Below are 8,324 nucleotides of genomic sequence, written 5' to 3'. Positions count from 1 at the left end.
AAAAACACGTGCGAGAGGATGCATCCCGCAGGCTAGTCGAGTAAAAACACGTGCGAGAGGATGCATCCCGCAGGCTACTCGAGTAAAAACACGTGCGAGAGGATGCATCCCGCAGGCTAGTCGAGTAAAAACACGTGCGAGGTTTTGAGGGATGCGCATGCGCAGGTTTTTTGGGATGCGCATGGCTAGTCGAGCAAAAACACGTGCGAGAGGATGCATCCCGCAGGCTAGTCGAGCAAAAACACGTGCGAGAGGATGCATCCCGCAGGCTAGTCGAGCAAAAACACGTGCGAGAGGATGCATCCCGCAGGCTAGTCGAGCAAAACCACGTGCGAGAGGATGCATCCCGCAGACTAGTCGAGTAAAAACACGTGCGAGAGGATGCTTCCCGCAGGCTAGTCGAGTAAAAACACGTGCGAGAGGATGCTTCCCGCAGGCTAGTCGAGTAAAAACACGTGCGAGAGGATGCATCCCGCAGGCTAGTCGAGTAAAAACACGTGCGAGAGGATGCATCCCGCAGGCTAGTCGAGCAAAAACACGTGCGAGAGGATGCATCCCGCAGGCTAGTCGAGTAAAAACACGTGCGGGAGGATGCATCCCGCAGGCTAGTCGAGTAAAAACACGTGCGAGAGGATGCATCCCGCAGGCTAGTCGAGCAAAAACACGTGCGAGAGGATGCATCCCGCAGGCTAGTCGAGTAAAAACACGTGCAAGAGGATGAATCCCGCAGGCTAGTCGAGCAAAAACACGTGCGAGAGGATGCATCCCGCAGGCTAGTCGAGTAAAAACACGTGCGGGAGGATGCATCCCGCAGGCTAGTCGAGTAAAAACACGTGCGAGAGGATGCATCCCGCAGGCTAGTCGAGCAAAAACACGTGCGAGAGGATGCATCCCGCAGGCTAGTCGAGTAAAAACACGTGCGAGAGGATGAATCCTGCAGGCTAGTCGAGTAAAAACACGTGCGAGAGGATGCATCCCGCAGGCTAGTCGAGCAAAAACACGTGCGAGAGGATGCATCCCGCAGGCTAGTCGAGCAAAAACACGTGCGAGAGGATGCATCCCGCAGGCTAGTCGAGTAAAAACACGTGCGAGAGGATGCATCCTGCAGGCTAGTCGAGTAAAAACACGTGCGAGAGGATGCATCCCGCAGGCTAGTCGAGTAAAAACAAGTGCGAGAGGATGCATCCCGCAGGCTAGTCGAGTAAAAACACGTGCAAGAGGATGCTTCCCGCAGGTTAGTCGAGTAAAAACACGTGCGAGAGGATGCATCCCGCAGGCTAGTCGAGTAAAAACACGTGCGAGAGGATGCATCCCGCAGGCTAGTCGAGTAAAAACACGTGCAAGAGGATGCTTCCCGCAGGCTAGTCGAGTAAAAACACGTGCGAGAGGATGCATCCTGCAGGCTAGTCGAGTAAAAACACGTGCGAGAGGATGCATCCCGCAGGCTAGTCGAGTAAAAACACGTGCGAGAGGATGCATCTCGCAGGCTAGTCGAGTAAAAACACGTGCGAGAGGATGCATCCCGCAGGCTAGTCGAGTAAAAACACGTGCGAGAGGATGCATCCCGCAGGCTAGTCGAGTAAAAACACGTGAGAGGTTTTGTGGGATGCGCATGCGCAGGTTTTGTGGGATGCGCATGCGCAGGTTTTGTGGGATGCGCATGCGCAGGTTTTTTGGGATGCGCATGGCTAGTCGAGCAAAAACACGTGCGAGAGGATGCATCCCGCAGGGTAGTCGAGTAAAAACACGTGCGAGAGGATGCATCCAGCAGGCTAGTCGAGTAAAAACACGTGCGAGAGGATGCATCCCGCAGGCTAGTCGAGCAAAAACACGTGCGAGAGGATGCATCCCGCAGGCTAGTCGAGCAAAAACACGTGCGAGAGGATGCATCCCGCAGGCTAGTCGAGTAAAAACTCGTGCGAGAGGATGCATCCCGCAGGCTAGTCGAGTAAAAACACGTGCGAGAGGATGCATCCCGCAGGCTAGTCGAGTAAAAACACGTGCGAAGTTTTGTGGGATGCGCATGCGCAGGTTTTGTGGGATGCGCATGCGCAGGTTTTTTGGGATGCGCATGGCTAGTCGAGTAAAAACACGTGCGAGAGGATGCATCCCGCAGGCTAGTCGAGCAAAAACACGTGCTAGAGGATGCATCCCGCAGGCTAGTCGAGCAAAAACACGTGCGAGAGGATGCATCCCGCAGGCTAGTCAAGTAAAAACACGTGCGAGAGGATGCATCCCGTAGGCTAGTCGAGCACAAACACGTGCGAGAGGATGCATCCCGCAGGCTAGTCGAGCAAATACACGTGCGAGAGGATGCATCCCGCAGGCTAGTCGAGCAAAAACACGTGCGAGAGGATGCATCCCGCAGGCTAGTCGAGCAAAAACACGTGCGAGAGGATGCATCCCGCAGACTAGTCGAGTAAAAACACGTGCGAGAGGATGCTTCCCGCAGGCTAGTCGAGTAAAAACACGTGCGAGAGGATGCTTCCCGCAGGCTAGACGAGTAAAAACACGTGCGAGAGGATGCATCCCGCAGGCTAGTCGAGTAAAAACACGTGCAAGAGGATGCTTCCCGCAGGCTAGTCGAGTAAAAACACGTGCGAGAGGATGCATCCCGCAGGCTAGTCGAGTAAAAACACGTGCGAGAGGATGCGTCCCGCAGGCTAGTCGAGCAAAAACACGTGCGAGAGGATGCATCCCGCAGGCTAGTCGAGCAAAAACACGTGCGAGAGGATGCATCCCGCAGGCTAGTCGAGTAAAAACACGTGCGGGAGGATGCATCCCGCAGGCTAGTCGAGTAAAAACACGTGCGAGAGGATGCATCCCGCAGGCTAGTCGAGTAAAAACACGTGCGAGAGGATGCATCCCGCAGGCTAGTCGAGTAAAAACATGTGCAAGAGGATGCTTCCCGCAGGTTAGTCGAGTAAAAACACGTGCGAGAGGATGCATCCCGCAGGCTAGTCGAGTAAAAACACGTGCGAGAGGATGCATCCCGCAGGCTAGTCGAGTAAAAACACGTGCAAGAGGATGCTTCCCGCAGGCTAGTCGAGTAAAAACACGTGCGAGAGGATGCATCCTGCAGGCTAGTCGAGTAAAAACACGTGCGAGAGGATGCATCCCGCAGGCTAGTCGAGTAAAAACACGTGCGAGAGGATGCATCTCGCAGGCTAGTCGAGTAAAAACACGTGCGAGAGGATGCATCCCGCAGGCTAGTCGAGTAAAAACACGTGCGAGAGGATGCATCCCGCAGGCTAGTCGAGCAAAAACACGTGCTAGAGGATGCATCCCGCAGGCTAGTCGAGCAAAGACACGTGCGAGAGGATGCATCCCGCAGGCTAGTCAAGTAAAAAGACGTGCGAGAGGATGCATCCCGTAGGCTAGTCGAGCACAAACACGTGCGAGAGGATGCATCCCGCAGGCTAGTCGAGCAAATACACGTGCGAGAGGATGCATCCCGCAGGCTAGTCGAGCAAAAACACGTGCGAGAGGATGCATCCCGCAGGCTAGTCGAGCAAAAACACGTGCGAGAGGATGCATCCCGCAGACTAGTCGAGTAAAAACACGTGCGAGAGGATGCTTCCCGCAGGCTAGTCGAGTAAAAACACGTGCGAGAGGATGCATCCCGCAGGCTAGTCGAGTAAAAACACGTGCGAGAGGATGCATCCCGCAGGCTAGTCGAGCAAAAACACGTGCGAGAGGATGCATCCCGCAGACTAGTCGAGTAAAAACACGTGCGAGAGGATGCATCCCGCAGGCTAGTCGAGTAAAAACACGTGCGAGAGGATGCATCCCGCAGGCTAGTCGAGTAAAAACACGTGCGAGAGGATGCATCCCGCAGGCTACTCGTGTAAAAACACGTGCGAGAGGATGCATCCCGCAGGCTAGTCGAGCAAAAACACGTGCTAGAGGATGCATCCCGCAGGCTAGTCGAGCAAAAACACGTGCGAGAGGATGCATCCCGCAGGCTAGTCAAGTAAAAACACGTGCGAGAGGATGCATCCCGCAGGCTAGTCGAGTAAAAACACGTGCGAGGTTTTGTGGGATGCGCATGCGTAGGTTTTTTGGGATGCGCATGGCTAGTCGAGCAAAAACACGTGCGAGAGGATGCATCCCGCAGGCTAGTCGAGTAAAAACACGTGCGAGAGGATGCATCCTGCAGACTAGTCGAGTAAAAACACGTGCGAGAGGATGCATCCCGCAGGCTAGTCGAGTAAAAACACGTGCGAGAGGATGCATCCCGCAGGCTAGTCGAGTAAAAACACGTGCGAGGTTTTGTGGGATGCGCATGAGCAGGTTTTGTGGGATGCGCATGCGCAGGTTTTTTGGGATGCGCATGGCTAGTCGAGTAAAAACACGTGCGAGAGGATGCATCCCGCAGGGTAGTCGAGTAAAAACACGTGCGAGAGGATGCATCCCGCAGGCTAGTCGAGTAAAAACACGTGCGAGGTTTTGTGGGATGCGCATGCGCAGGTTTTGTGGGATGCGCATGCGCAGGTTTTGTGGGATGCGCATGCGCAGGTTTTTTGGGATGCGCATGCGCAGGTTTTTTGGGATGCGCATGGCTAGTCGAGCAAAAACACGTGCGAGAGGATGCATCCCGCAGGCTAGTCGAGCAAAAACACGTGCGAGAGGATGCATCCCGCAGGCTAGTCGAGCAAAAACACGTGCGAGAGGTTGCATCCCGCAGGCTAGTCGAGTAAAAACACGTGCGAGAGGATGCACCCCGCAGGCTACTCGAGTAAAAACACGTGCGAGAGGATGCATCCCGCAGGCTAGTCGAGTAAAAACACGTCCGAGGTTTTGTGGGATGCGCATGCGCAGGTTTTTTGGGATGCGCATGGCTAGTCGAGCAAAAACACGTGCGAGAGGATGCATCCCGCAGGGTAGTCGAGTAAAAACACGTGCGAGAGGATGCATCCCGCAGGCTAGTCGAGTAAAAACACGTGCGAGAGGATGCATCCCGCAGGCTAGTCGAGCACAAACACGTGCGAGGTTTTGTGGGATGCGCATGCGCAGGTTTTTTGGGATGCGCATGCGGAGGTTTTTTGGGATGCGCATGGCTAGTCGAGCAAAAACACGTGCGAGAGGATGCATCCCGCAGGCTAGTCGAGCAAAAACACGTGCGAGAGGATGCATCCCGCAGGCTAGTCGAGCAAAAACACGTGCGAGAGGATGCATCCCGCAGGCTAGTCGAGTAAAAACACGTGCGAGAGGATGCATCCTGCAGGCTAGTCGAGTAAAAACACGTGCGAGAGGATGCATCCCGCAGGCTAGTCGAGTAAAAACACGTGCGAGAGGATGCATCCCGCAGGCTAGTCGAGTAAAAACACGTGCGAGGTTTTGTGGGATGCGCATGAGCAGGTTTTGTGGGATGCGCATGCGCAGGTTTTTTGGGATGCGCATGGCTAGTCGAGTAAAAACACGTGCGAGAGGATGCATCCCGCAGGGTAGTCGAGTAAAAACACGTGCGAGAGGATGCATCCCGCAGGCTAGTCGAGTAAAAACACGTGCGAGGTTTTGTGGGATGCGCATGCGCAGGTTTTGTGGGATGCGCATGCGCAGGTTTTGTGGGATGCGCATGCGCAGGTTTTTTGGGATGCGCATGCGCAGGTTTTTTGGGATGCGCATGGCTAGTAAAGCAAAAACACGTGCGAGAGGATGCATCCCGCAGGCTAGTCGAGCAAAAACACGTGCGAGAGGATGCATCCCGCAGGCTAGTCGAGCAAAAACACGTGCGAGAGGTTGCATCCCGCAGGCTAGTCGAGTAAAAACACGTGCGAGAGGATGCATCCCGCAGGCTACTCGAGTAAAAACACGTGCGAGAGGATGCATCCCGCAGACTAGTCGAGTAAAAACACGTCCGAGGTTTTGTGGGATGCGCATGCGCAGGTTTTTTGGGATGCGCATGGCTAGTCGAGCAAAAACACGTGCGAGAGGATGCATCCCGCAGGGTAGTCGAGTAAAAACACGTGCGAGAGGATGCATCCCGCAGGCTAGTCGAGTAAAAACACGTGCGAGAGGATGCATCCCGCAGGCTAGTCGAGCACAAACACGTGCGAGGTTTTGTGGGATGCGCATGCGCAGGTTTTTTGGGATGCGCATGCGCAGGTTTTTTGGGATGCGCATGGCTAGTCGAGCAAAAACACGTGCGAGAGGATGCATCCCGCAGGCTAGTCGAGCAAAAACACGTGCGAGAGGATGCATCCCGCAGGCTAGTCGAGTAAAAACACGTGCGAGAGGATGCATCCTGCAGGCTAGTCGAGTAAAAACACGTGCGAGAGGATGCATCCCGCAGGCTAGTCGAGTAAAAACACGTGCGAGAGGATGCATCCCGCAGGCTAGTCGAGTAAAAACACGTGCGAGAGGATGCATCCCGCAGGCTAGTCGAGTAAAAACACGTGCGAGAGGATGCATCCCGCAGGCTAGTCGAGCAAAAACACGTGCGAGAGGATGCATCCCGCAGGCTAGTCGAGCAAAAACACGTGCGAGAGGATGCATCCCGCAGGCTAGTCGAGTAAAAACTCGTGCGAGAGGATGCATCCCGCAGGCTAGTCGAGTAAAAACACGTGCGAGAGGATGCATCCCGCAGGCTAGTCGAGTAAAAACACGTGCGAAGTTTTGTGGGATGCGCATGCGCAGGTTTTGTGGGATGCGCATGCGCAGGTTTTTTGGGATGCGCATGGCTAGTCGAGTAAAAACACGTGCGAGAGGATGCATCCCGCAGGCTAGTCGAGCAAAAACACGTGCTAGAGGATGCATCCCGCAGGCTAGTCGAGCAAAAACACGTGCGAGAGGATGCATCCCGCAGGCTAGTCAAGTAAAAACACGTGCGAGAGGATGCATCCCGTAGGCTAGTCGAGCACAAACACGTGCGAGAGGATGCATCCCGCAGGCTAGTCGAGCAAATACACGTGCGAGAGGATGCATCCCGCAGGCTAGTCGAGCAAAAACACGTGCGAGAGGATGCATCCCGCAGGCTAGTCGAGCAAAAACACGTGCGAGAGGATGCATCCCGCAGACTAGTCGAGTAAAAACACGTGCGAGAGGATGCTTCCCGCAGGCTAGTCGAGTAAAAACACGTGCGAGAGGATGCTTCCCGCAGGCTAGACGAGTAAAAACACGTGCGAGAGGATGCATCCCGCAGGCTAGTCGAGTAAAAACACGTGCAAGAGGATGCTTCCCGCAGGCTAGTCGAGTAAAAACACGTGCGAGAGGATGCATCCCGCAGGCTAGTCGAGTAAAAACACGTGCGAGAGGATGCGTCCCGCAGGCTAGTCGAGCAAAAACACGTGCGAGAGGATGCATCCCGCAGGCTAGTCGAGCAAAAACACGTGCGAGAGGATGCATCCCGCAGGCTAGTCGAGTAAAAACACGTGCGGGAGGATGCATCCCGCAGGCTAGTCGAGTAAAAACACGTGCGAGAGGATGCATCCCGCAGGCTAGTCGAGTAAAAACACGTGCGAGAGGATGCATCCCGCAGGCTAGTCGAGTAAAAACATGTGCAAGAGGATGCTTCCCGCAGGTTAGTCGAGTAAAAACACGTGCGAGAGGATGCATCCCGCAGGCTAGTCGAGTAAAAACACGTGCGAGAGGATGCATCCCGCAGGCTAGTCGAGTAAAAACACGTGCAAGAGGATGCTTCCCGCAGGCTAGTCGAGTAAAAACACGTGCGAGAGGATGCATCCTGCAGGCTAGTCGAGTAAAAACACGTGCGAGAGGATGCATCCCGCAGGCTAGTCGAGTAAAAACACGTGCGAGAGGATGCATCTCGCAGGCTAGTCGAGTAAAAACACGTGCGAGAGGATGCATCCCGCAGGCTAGTCGAGTAAAAACACGTGCGAGAGGATGCATCCCGCAGGCTAGTCGAGCAAAAACACGTGCTAGAGGATGCATCCCGCAGGCTAGTCGAGCAAAGACACGTGCGAGAGGATGCATCCCGCAGGCTAGTCAAGTAAAAAGACGTGCGAGAGGATGCATCCCGTAGGCTAGTCGAGCACAAACACGTGCGAGAGGATGCATCCCGCAGGCTAGTCGAGCAAATACACGTGCGAGAGGATGCATCCCGCAGGCTAGTCGAGCAAAAACACGTGCGAGAGGATGCATCCCGCAGGCTAGTCGAGCAAAAACACGTGCGAGAGGATGCATCCCGCAGACTAGTCGAGTAAAAACACGTGCGAGAGGATGCTTCCCGCAGGCTAGTCGAGTAAAAACACGTGCGAGAGGATGCATCCCGCAGGCTAGTCGAGTAAAAACACGTGCGAGAGGATGCATCCCGCAGGCTAGTCGAGCAAAAACACGTGCGAGAGGATGCATCCCGCAGACTA

This window comes from Lasioglossum baleicum, unplaced genomic scaffold (genome assembly GCF_051020765.1).
Source record: "Lasioglossum baleicum unplaced genomic scaffold, iyLasBale1 scaffold0614, whole genome shotgun sequence".
Lineage (NCBI taxonomy): Eukaryota > Metazoa > Arthropoda > Insecta > Hymenoptera > Halictidae > Lasioglossum > Lasioglossum baleicum.
Note: the sequence above shows the minus strand (reverse complement) of the source record.